Raw genomic sequence first — 12,740 nt, forward strand, 5'->3', positions numbered from 1 at the left:
TTTGTGAAGCACCTGTCACCTCCAGGTCTTTCTATTTCCCCCTTCTTTCCTAAGATTCCCTGCACTCTGCCCAAAGTTGGCTATGAGTCTCAGGATCTTCTTTGATACCCTGCAGGATAGAGTTTTTCAGAGGTCCTCTGTGGTAGGCTCCTGTCCTATTTCTTGTTTTCTCCCTCTTCTGAAGACCATTCCGCTTGTCTTTCTGAATGAAGATTGATCATCTTACCCAGGGTCCTCCTTCTTAATTAGCTTCTTTAGGTGTACAGGTTTTAGTATGTTTATCCTATATTATATGTCTAATATTCACTTATAAGTGATTATATACCATATGTGTCTTTCTGCTTCTGGGATACCTCACTCAGGATGATCTTTTCTAGTTCCTACCATTTGCCTGCAAATTTCATGATTTCCTTGTTTTTAATTGCTGAGTAGTATTCCATTGTGTAAATGTTTCACAATTTCTGTATCCATTCCTCAACTGAGGGACATCTGGGTTGTTTTCAGATTCTGGCTGCTACAAACATGGTTGAGCAAATGTCCTTGTTGTATACTTGAGCATATTTTGGAGACATACCTAGGAGTGATATAGCTGGATCATGAGGTTGCACTATTCCTAATTGTCTGAGAAAGCACCAGATTGATTTCCAAAGTGGTTGTACACCAGCAATGGAGGAGGGTTCTCCTTACTCCAAATCCTCTCCAGGATGTATTGTCACTTGAGTTCTTGAACTTAGCCATTCTGATGGGTGAAATCTCAGGGTCTTTTTGATTTGCATTTTCCTGAACTAAGGACATTGAACATTTCTTTAAGTGTTTCTCTGTTATTGGATATTCCTCTATAGAGAATTATCTGTTTAGCTCTGTACCCTATTTTTTAATTGGATTATTTTGTTTGTTGGTGTTTAAATTAAGTTCTTTGTATATTCTGGATGTTAGCCCTCTGTCAGATATAGGGTTGGTGAAGATCCTTTCCCAGTCTGTAGGCTGTCATTTTGTTTTGAAGACAGTGTTCTTTACTTAACAGAAGCTTTTCAGTTTCATGGGTCTCATTTATTGATCGTTGGTCTTAGAGCTTGTGCTGTTGGTGTTCTGTCCAGGAAGTTGTTCCTGTGTCAGTGAGTTCAAGCCTCTTCCCCACTCTTTCTTCCAGCAGGTTTAGTGTGTTTGTTTTTATATTGAGGTCTCTGATCCACTTGGACCTTAGTTTTTTGCAAAGTGATAAAACGGGATTTAGTTGCATTTTTCTATATGTAGACATCCAGTTAGACCAGCACCATTTGTTGAAGATGCTATCTTTTTTTCCATTGTTTGGTTTATCTTCTTTGTCAAAAATCAAGTATCTGTAGGTGTGTGGGTTTATTTCTGGGTCTCCTAGTTGATTTCATTGATCCATCATTCTGTTTCCATGCAAGGACCATGCAGTTTTTATTACTATTGCTCTGTATAGTACATATTGAGATAAAGGATGGAGATACATCCAAATGACCTGTTGCTGTAAAGGATTGTTTTAGCAATTTTTGGTTTTTTTTTTGTTTGTTTGTTTTTTTGTTTTTTCATATAAAGTTGAGAATTGTTCTTTCAAGGTCTGTAAAGAATTGTGCTGGTATTTTGATGGGAACTGCATTGAATCTGTAGCTTGCTTTTGGCAGGATGGCTATTTGTACTATGTTAATCCTACTGATCTATAAGCAACATATCTTCTTCAGTTTCTTTCTTCAGAGACATTAAGTTCTTTGTAAAAAGGTCTTTTACTTGCCTGGTTAGAGTCACACCAAGGTACTTTATGGTATTTGTGGCTATCAAAATATCTTTTTGAGAATGTGAGTCATGATTTAATTAAAAATGATGTAACTTCAAAAATGCATTCTAAATTTGACCCATTTAATGTCATAGAATCAAATATAAGACATAATTGACAGAAATTGACATAAATACAATAATTTAATGTGTCATCCTGATGGCTAATAAACCTATCAATGAAATGCAGCATTACATTTAAATATTTTAAAAAGGAAATATCAAACACATGGAAAAGAGAATTTTCATTTATTACTTGTTCAATGATTTGAAGATTTTTAGGAATGGCAATATTTTGCAAGAATATTCAACCTCGCAATTTAATTGTTAGACATCCATGTCAGAGAAATTGCATAGAAGACAGAAAATCCGCTACAATATTGCTTATTACAGGATTCTTTACAACGCTAAAATTGAAATATATACCCCTATACTATAGGAAAATTAGAATTAATTCACTTCTATGAGGCAGTATTAGAATGCATTGTAGTTACAGCAATCCTCCTGTGACAGCCTCCTGAGTTCTGAGATTATGACATAAAAATTATACATTTGTATGACTCATACTACACTGTAATTAAAAGAAGTTATTTAAAACAACATGGCAAAATTTAAAAACATGATATTGAGGACAAAACCATGACATTTGAAACTGTTTAGGATGAATTTAAAACATAAAATAATAGTATATTACTTTTTAATATAAACAGATATAGATAATATTTGAGAATTAAAAAAAAACTATGTGGTAAGTGAAATGGAGAAGAGCATCAGGCAGATTTGCCATTTTTTTAATTAATGAATTTCTGAAACACATCTGCAAAAATATTCATTCAAATACAAGTATTTGACAAATAGATGAATGAATGTTCCCTTTCTTTCTCCTTAATTTCACTGTTATTAAAATATTTCACCTAGAAAAGAAGCAAGAAATTACCAAATAATACAGAAAAAACTTTACACTAACCTAGAACTGAAGTAGTGTATTCTTTTCATAATATGTGTATTATATCTAACACATAAATTATGAAAATGGAAACACATTCTTTGCACAAAATTTTGACTTTCTGTTGAAGCTAATGACTCAAATCAGACAAAAAAATAAAGGAAGAAATCAGAGCTTAAGGTATTGGTCATATGGAGAACACTAAATCTTGTAATGAGCAAGAGGCACGAATAATACGGCATAGATAATTTTATTTTGGAAGCATTCATCTTCTCATCCCTTGCCTACATGTAGCATGATAAATTCACTGACTCTGACTATAAATTGTTTATTCATTAGACTCAGTGTGGCACTATTCTAACCCCTCATTAATACATTTAATCTCCCATAATCCATGTACATTACTGAGAAGAAATATGCTTTGAGATTCCATCTGACAAAATATTTTGAACTGTTTTAAATTCTGCTTCAAGACACGCATATCCATCTTAGTTCCTGATTACTCTCTTGTTTTTCAAATTATTAAATCTCATAAACCAAAAATCCAATGGATGCAAATAGGAGTCATTGTAATGTACTTGAGGAAATCCCTTACAACAAGCTATTAAGTCATCAGAATTTGGGTCAAGTGATTTCCACTCAGGTAAAGCGTTATGCAGAATAAATACACTGGGGATTTAAGGAAGAAACTATAATGGAAAAGTCAAAATTAGTAAGTTTCTGTATATTTAAACATTTAATATTTCTAAAATGTTAAATAAGTTAACTAACTATGAATCCTAAGTATAAGAAAAATGTGTTTTACATTGTACATTCAAAGATCAAAAGATTTGTATTATCCATAGTAAATATACTTGGAATGCTTTAGACATCTAGTATACTTCATAAGCTAAATATACAAATAGCATGTGACATGTTCACAAATTTCAGAATTATAGATCAGCTAACCATTTGTTACAAACATATTGAAGGCATATATATAGTAACTAAGAAAGTACTAGTCTATGCTATTTGCTCGAAAATTTAAAGCTTGGCCATGTGTGTTTTCTCAATAGATTATGTGGGCTGTTAAAACTTCTATATTTTAGGGAACATTATTATTTCTCATTTACTTATCTCGTAACCATGCCTTCAGCAGGGAGAGCTGACATAGCCATAGGCTAGAACCTACAAGTTTCCTCAGCTCCAGATTCAGTTACATCTGTCTACTCAGCTCACATTCAGTTTCCTCTGAGGAATGTGTGAAGGTACTTTGTCTCTTTCCCATTAGTGTTTTCACATGGCACTTACTACAGGGGTGGAGGGAGTACCCATTTAATACTCATTACTGTAGACACATATCTTATTCTTAATGGCAACACTCTCAATATCCAATGGTACTTTCAATGAAATGGTGCTGTAACTGAGTCTTCAATAGTCCATTATCATGTTTTAAATAGCTAGCTGCTTCATGCAGCTGGTGGCACATAACAGTAATGATGGCTATTGACTCAGTCCCTTGGGTCCAATATCCAAGGTTTTGGCTTCTCCCAAAACCTATTCAAAATTCAGAATATGGGCATGAAGGCAATATTAATCATTTAAACAAGGCATGGTTTTATTTTAAAGCCTCAATATTATAAACCATTAATTTTTTTTAGGTCTGCAATATTTTCCAGAGTGTATGACCATATGTTTCAAACACTAGTAAGTTTTCTAAAACATAGTAACTTATACCAAAGATAGTAACTTGTACCCCATCCTGTACATGCTAGAATGTGTCTTCTTTGAATGAGCTATAAATTCACAGTCCTAGAGATTAGATGCAACTATCTAAATAGCATATCTACAAAACAAATAAGTTGATTTCAAACATTGGAGTATGCAACAAAAGTTATATTTTTACTTACAAAAAATACTCTGAGATAGCCCAATTAAAAAAAAAAAACAGAAATTTGTGGCAGGTGTGAAGATTTTCATGATCATTTTTTCTACCTTCTTGAATACATTTGAATTTACATGAAAATTCCTTTCATTCTCAACTCTCCATCCTTAATCATGTGATAAATTAAATAAGAGACAACCTCTAGTATAAGACTATCATGGACCTGTGAAATAATTTGTAATATTCTCATATGCTATGGTATCATTCTGTTTCCACAAAATGAATATATTGAAAACTCCGTTTCTTATTTTATTATTATTTACAATTTATTCAGTTTGTATTTCAAACTCCCTTTAATGATTCGTGGAGACACACCTCCGCATTATAGCTAGTTTTAGGTAAAATCACCAATTTCTCTGGTGCAATTACTGGTTTTATAAGAAGATGAAGACCTAAGCTATGTATGTTGAGAATCAACCTCATTTTAATTCAACTGTGAGCATGATCAGACACTCCGTATTTTTGTCAAAAGAGGATTCAATTATAAGATGGTGAGATAATAGTCATGGATGCTGCTTGTCTTACAGACTTATCTTGAGCTAATATCTAAAAATATTTGCTGTTCTGTTTAGTCCAGTAAAAAAGACAACCTGTTCCATAATTGCTGAATTTATATTCTCATCATGAAATTCTATTGAAGCAATCACACAGACCATGAAAACCTTGGCTTTAATGGGGTCTGTATTGCCTGTGACCTAAGGTGATAATTATAATTACATGATGTTTTATTCTTTTCTTTTTTCACTGCAAGGCATTTTGCCACAGATTAACTGTTCACTTAAAGAGTCTCTCTTCTTTCAAATTTAGCCTGAATAGGGACTGAATATTATATTACATCCTTGAGTAAACAAATCTGCTTTGGTATTAGTATCAATAAAATTCAAGAAATAGAAAGTATTCCACATGCTTCCCACAAGAAAGTATGTAGTACACACCTTGCATTTGTGGGGAAAGATTGCAGGAACTCTCTTGGGCAGTTGCATCCAAGGACACACTAACATAGTCCTTCTCAAGGAATCAGTTCTCTCCTGATTCTACTAGACCCTTGACAGAAGAGCATTTGTTATGCCTTGTCTGCTTGATTGCCATAGTATTTAAGCCCAAATACTGTGAAGATAACTTCTCTCCACCTCTGCCTTAAAAATCTGAGACGTGTTCATATATTTTGGTAAGCTGAGTTCATTCATAGACTGCAAAAGGAGAGGATTATAGCAAGTTAGCGAGTACTTGGTGTTTTCCAGAAATTCAAGTGAATAGAAATAATTGGGAGTAATGAACATCAATCCTATCCAGGGTTTTGCTGAAAGAGATAATCCTCCCAACTTGCCACCTCATCCTTCAATATCAGATTTTCTTCTGTGTTTCCCAGAGGAGGTTATATGCGTAAAATCTTTCTTTGTTGTTAGGTATCACTTTCAGTGGGCTTTATCAGACTTAAGCCATAGGCAAAATACTCTGTATGTGGTATTAGAATAATTGTCACCTACATTATAAAGACCTATACTAAATGCGGTACTAAATTTATGTACATTTTAAACCTTTGCTGCAGTGTAAGCAAATGGCTCCAAAGTTCTTTGGTTAGTAGAAAGTGAGTCAAGATGTACACACAGCAACACAGCCATACTGGATAAAGGCTTACAGGGAGCTGTAGATTGAAAACGCTTTTTTAAACCTATTAGGATAAGTTGTGGGTAGTAAGGGCTAGTGAGTCCCTTTTTAAGATGTGCTTGTCAGAATATGCACTTCTCTATGTTGTAGTCAAGAGGCTTAAATCCAGTTGCAAAAACTTTTACCTCATAGTACTGAGATTACAAGAAAGTATATATGTGTGTGTGAGTGTTCATGTGTGAACAGGTGCCTGTGCATGTGTCTTTTGGAGGTGAGGGACACCTAGGGAGGTGGTTTATTACTTATTTTGCTTTCATAATTGCTATGAAGCAAACTTACATCCCTGTATTTACAAGGATTTTAGAGATGGAACCACTCTCCAGCTACACTTTTTCTATGTTTAATACAGATGATGTGTTTTATGGAGGCTATGCAAAAGAGAAAGCTCAGCAGCTGTCAGTCATTCAGGCTCTTGAAAAGCCAAGCATCAGGAGGTAGCAACAGAGGTCACTGGATTCCTAGCAAGGCACCTTTTGTTGTTTGTTCTGCTTGCAAGGAAGTGAGTAAATTTGGACCTTAAATGTTTGATGGACTTTCATGTCCATCATCATTTTTCTCATACAGATAAGCCACTTTCAAGAAAAGCTGCTTATTTTAAAACCATAAACTACTTCAGAGGGAGAATTCAGTTCTCTTTTACTTTTGTCAAGGCTCTGTCAACTTAACGGGGAGGTCTGCTTATAAACAACAGGCCAATCGGATTAACTGAATTTGTCAAGGAGTATTGTCAACTAGAGGGAAAACAGGGAGTCTCCATTTTCTCAGCTTCTATCCAGCAGTTAAGACAATCCGCTCAATCTTGCAGGTATTGTTAAAATAATTGACCAAAATGGCTGCAGAATATAGGCTTCCAGCTCCTAAAATCTTTTTGAATTCAGTTTATTTTCTTTTATCTAGCCACAGCAGACACTTGCTCTATCACACCAGTAAAGTTGACTGCCACTTGCCTACAGATTTCATGTAAAGTGATAAACAACTTCTTTTTGTTTTATTCAAAGACATGAGTGCTAGGTATGTTTTATTTGCTTTTGCTCACCTGTTTGTTTATAGCATTATGTGGTTGTATCCTTGAAATTACAGTCATCAGAAAAAGGTGCAATAGTGGCTATCCAAAACAGGCTTACTACATACAGATTTGCTGCAAAACATAAGCCTCCAGTGCTCACAGGTATCATTCAAATTCACAGAACCAGAAGAACCATGAGAGGTTATAAAATGAAGTGCAATTTCATTTCACTTTTCTCAATAAGACAGGCAGTCCTTTGAGCTCAGGCTTTCAACTTTAGACAGCTAATGCTTCTATCTCTAATTACATTTAGGACAGTTTTTGCAAAACTAAGAAATGGGCTTGGCTGTTTGCATTCGCAGGGAAGCAGACTCAGACAGACGCAAGCAGGCAAGGTCATACTAGGTTGGTCTTTTGAGATGGACACCAGTCAAAGGCATTGTAAAGAGACAGAGTTGGTTAGAGGAAGAAGTAGCATCATGATGATAGTTAAGCAGAAGCCTGAAAGAAGTCTGCATCCCATTCAGAAATGCGTGGCACGCTGGGGTTAGTCTATGCAGATGAAGATGTCTAGGTGCCCCTTCCCTACCTTTTTTTCTGTAAAGAGGATCTATCCTCTGAGAAATCTCTCTTCAGCTTGGGTGACATCAAAGGGAGGTGACAGCAGGAGATTTTGTACTAGTAATTGAGTAAAACTCACAGGAAAACTACTCCCACAGGCAGAGCTTGCTTTCCTTGCTACCCTAAACTGAAATCTTCCATGGTGTCAGTCCATTCAAGTGACTTATCCCCAAGTTTCTTTCATTTTCCTTTATATACACTCAGTTGTCTTCATCCTGTCCTATACCAATTAATTATGAAGTTTTTGCTTTTGCTTCTTCTTCTGCTGCTGCTGCTGCTATAGTTGTTATTTTTAAATAGAAGCACAAAGAAGTTTTCTTCACAGGAATGAAAGAAGCGAGAAGTGCCTTGTCTTTTAATAGCTGAGTAGTATTCCATTGTGCAAATGCACCACAAGTCTGTGTCCATTCTTTGGTTGAGGGTCATCTGGATTATTTTCAGATTCTGCCTATTATGAATAAAACTACTATGAACATAGTTGAGCAAATGTTCTTGTATGGTTGAGCGTCTTTCATATATATGCCCAGGAATGGTATACCTCAGACTTGAGGTAGCACTATTCTCAGTTTTCTGAGAAAGCTCCAGATTTATTTCCAAAGTGGTTGTGCAAGTTTACATCCCCACCAGCAATAGAGGAGGGTTCCCCTTTCTCTACAACATCTCTAGTATGTGCTGTCACTTGAGTTTTTGATCTTAGCCATTCTGATGAGTGTGAGGTAGAATCTCAGAGTCATTTTGATTTGCCTTTCCCTGATGACTAAAGATGTTGAACATTTCCTTAAGTGTTTCTCTGCCATTCAATATTCCTCTGTTGAGAATTTTTTTAACTTTTATTAAATACACTTTATTCACTTTGTATCCCCCATAACCCCCCCCTCCTCCCCTCCTAATCCCACCTTCCCTCCCCTTTCTTCATGCATGCCCCTCCCTAAGTCCAGTAATAGGGGAGGTCCCCCTCTCCTTTCTTCTGATCTTAGTCTATCAGATCTCATCAGGAGTGGATGCATTGTCATCTTCCGTGGCCTGGTAAGGCTGCTCCCCCCTCAGGGGGAGGTGATCAAAGAGCAGGCCAATCAGTTTATGTCAGAGGCAGTCCCTGTTCCCATTACTATGGAACCCACTTGGACACTGAACTGCTATGGGCTACATCTGTGCAGGGGTTCTAGTTTATCTCCATGCATGGTACTTGGTTGGAGTATGAGTCTCTGGAAAGACCCCTGTGTCTGAATTTTCTGTTTAGCTCTGTACCCTATTTTTTGATTAGATTACTTGGTTTGTTGGTATTTAATTTCTTAAGTTCTTTATATATTCTGAATACTAGCCCTCTGTCAGATGTAGGATTGGCAAATGGATGTAAGAAAAGATCATCCTGAGTGAGGTATGCTAGAAGCAGAAAGGTACACATGGTATATACTCAGTTTTAAGTTTTAGCCATATAATGTAGGATAAACATCAGAAATCTTCAGACCTAAAGAAGCTAACCAACAAGGAGGACCCTAGGGAAGATGCTTAATTTGCATTCAAAAGGGAATACAGGATAGACACAGGAAGCAGTAGAATAGAGGAAACAAGATGAGAGCCTACCACAAATTTCCTCTAAAAGACTCCATCCAGCAGGGGATCGAAGCAGATGCAGAGACTCAGAGCCAAACTTTGGACAGAGCACAGGGAGTCTTATGAAAAAAGGAGGCTATAAAAGGACCCAGATAGGCCAGGAGACCCACAAGGAAAACAACAAAGTGAAGAAAAAAAAAGCCTGGGCCAAGGGGGGACTGCAGAGACTGATGCATCAACCAAAGACTATGCATAGAGAAGAGCTAGATCCCCTGCCCAGATGTAGCCCATAGACAGCTCATTCTCCATGTGTGTTCACTAGTAAGGTAAGAAGAGACTGTCTCTGACATGAGTTCAGTTGCCTGCTCCTTGATCACTTCTCCCTTGCTGGGCAACTTAGCCAGCCCACAGAGGAAGAGGATCCAGGCATTCCTGATGGGACCTGATAGGGTAGGGTCAACCAAAAGCGGAGGAGGACCTCCCCTATCAATAGACTAGGGAAGATGGATAGGGGAGGAAGAGGGAAGGAGAGAGCGACTGAAAGGAGATGAGGAAGGGGACTACAACTGGGATACAAAGCTAATAAATTTTTAACAATAATAATAATAATAGAAAATTATTATCTTGGCTCCAAAAAAAAATTTTTTTTTTCAAATCCATGGGCTCAGGAGGTCCCAATCACTGCTTACCCCACCAAAATGTGAGCCAGAGTCTCCAGGGAATCCTTTTTGGTCACATCGGAATGTGGTGAGTACAAAAGTCACTGCAAGTGTGGCTTGAGCTTTATGGAGGACAGATGGGGTAGGACAAGAACTACACTGGGAATGTCGGCTACATACTAGCATCTCAGGTTGCACTGTGAATATGAGCCCTGTGTAAGAATCCCAAATTGGCTCTTCAGAGCACTACAGCAACTCACCAGCAGGACTGTAAGGTGAGTGTCAGCACAGAACACAGTCATGTTAGAAAGAAAGTTTTCCTGGGAAAACTAGAATCTCAGGCTTCAAATGGCCTGGATGGGCAAAGATTAGATGAGAGAAAAGAGGACCCATGACAAGTTAGGGTATGTAGGAAAGGAAGTGGAAAGAGGAAAAGGTGTCAGTCAATGTTGCTACTTCAGTCCTTCCTCAAAGACACATGCAATGCAAACATTGGCTCATTTCCTCCATCTGCTGCCCTTCCAAGGAGCTATTGCCCCGTGTTGCCAGTCTTGTATATGTAGGTGTTGGTGAGGGTTGGTTGGCTTCCATGTAGGCTGAGAGCTTACTCAAAGTAAGCGATAAAAGACAGAGGTTTACAGACAATGCTTCCAGATACTTTATTTAAATATACATTGCAGGTCAGGGATGTTGTAAGCAAGTAATCCACAGATGAGTGATCTTTTCTACTATTAATTTTAACTGCTCTCCAAGGAATTCCGGGAAGGAAATTATTTTAAGTTCTGGCTTCAGTTTCTTGATGCCTGTGCTGTAGAGCATTCTGGCCAGATAATTCAAGATGACCAGAGCCTCTTTCTCCCAAATGTCCACGAATAGACTATTCTTTTTCTGTCTTCTCGCACAGGTTGTGCTCGCAGGCAATGTAGAGCAGGATGATGTTGTTTTAGATCACTTATCGAATCTTTAACTCTAGATGGCCATTTGTGAAAGTCCCAGGTCCAGCTTAAGTTTTTCATTTAGCCTCTTCTGTCAGAGCGTCCTCTGTAATGTATTGCTGCTCTTCATGGTGTGAGTCTATGCATCAACAGGGAAGTGGTATGAGGCTGCCAGGACAGGAACCCTGTGCCATGGGCTGATGCCATGGTTGGTATCTACTAATGTCAGTAGCTATGACCTCTGAGGGCTGACTTCATCCTCGTTTCTGTTAAAAGCTGGATATAGATTGGCTGGTGGGACCCTGTACATCTCAGAATCTATCCCTGTCCAACACCTTGAACTAATTCCATGAATTTCTCTCATCAAAGGGTCAAATTATTCAGTAGGGAGTTCTATATGAAAGGCTGGGAAAGAACCCAGTTATGTGTACACATCTGGGTGATGATGCCTGGGTTCAAGTGTGTAAAGATTATGATTTGTTGTCAAGGCAAATGGAGGATGCTATAGCAAAATAATATAACCAGAAATGCAAGCACTCTTTTAATGACATGTCATATGGGTACACAGAGTTGGCCTTTATAAAATACTGGCATAAGATTTAAATGTAAAAACTCTCAAGGAGCCTTTCTACAGGCATAAGTATATAAGGATGAAAGGAAGCGATCATCATTTAAAGCTTAGCTCAATTCAAATGCTATATAACCATGCAAGGTATGGCGGAAATGAGTGATGGACCCATACTCGTGACTACATCATTGCTGCTCATAGGGGAAGACATGAGACTGGCAGATGTTAATAATAGTACTCAGCTTTCCAGTATTGGATGCTAACTACTTTGTACGGCATTTTAGTGCATTTGATAACTTCTAGGTCTAAATATAATTTTCCATTGTTTCTAAATTAGAAACATTTTACTTATACCCAAATCACAGTATTAATAAATGTTTATTATTAAATGTTTATTAAATGGTTAATAAAAGTTTATTATTCACAACATATATGGGTCTTTTTCTTTTTTAACATTTGCTTCATATTTATTTTTTATTTTCTTTTTACTTTTTAATTTTATTTATATATTTATTACAATTTATTCACTTTGTATCCCCATTGCAGCCCTCTCCCTTGTCTCCTCCCAGTCCCACCCACTGTCCCTCTTCTCCTTCTATGCCCTTTCCCTAGTCCCCTGATAGGGGAGGATGTCTTCCACATCTATTCTATCAGGTCTCATCAAGTTTGGCTGCATCATCTTTCTCTGTGGCTTGGCAAGGCTGCACCCATGGAAACAACATAGATGTTCCTCAACAGAGGAATGGATAAATAAAATGTGGTACATTGACACAATGGAATACTATTCAGCAATTAAAAATGAATCATGAAATATGCAGGCGAATGGTGGGAACTAGAAAAGATCATCCTCAGTGAGGTATCCCAGAAACAGAAAGAGACTCAAATGATATTTACTCACTTATTAGTAGATATTAGCCATATAATAAAGGACAAACATACTAAAATCTATAGGCCTAAAGAAGCTAAACAACAAGGAGGATCCTAGGGAACGATGATTAAACCTCATTCAGAAGGTCAAACAGGATAGACATTGAAAGTAGGAGAAGACAGGGAACAGGACAG

The sequence above is a fragment of the Psammomys obesus genome, unplaced genomic scaffold (genome assembly GCF_907164565.1).
Source record: "Psammomys obesus unplaced genomic scaffold, mPsaObe1.curated_primary_1811, whole genome shotgun sequence".
Classification (NCBI taxonomy): domain Eukaryota; kingdom Metazoa; phylum Chordata; class Mammalia; order Rodentia; family Muridae; genus Psammomys; species Psammomys obesus.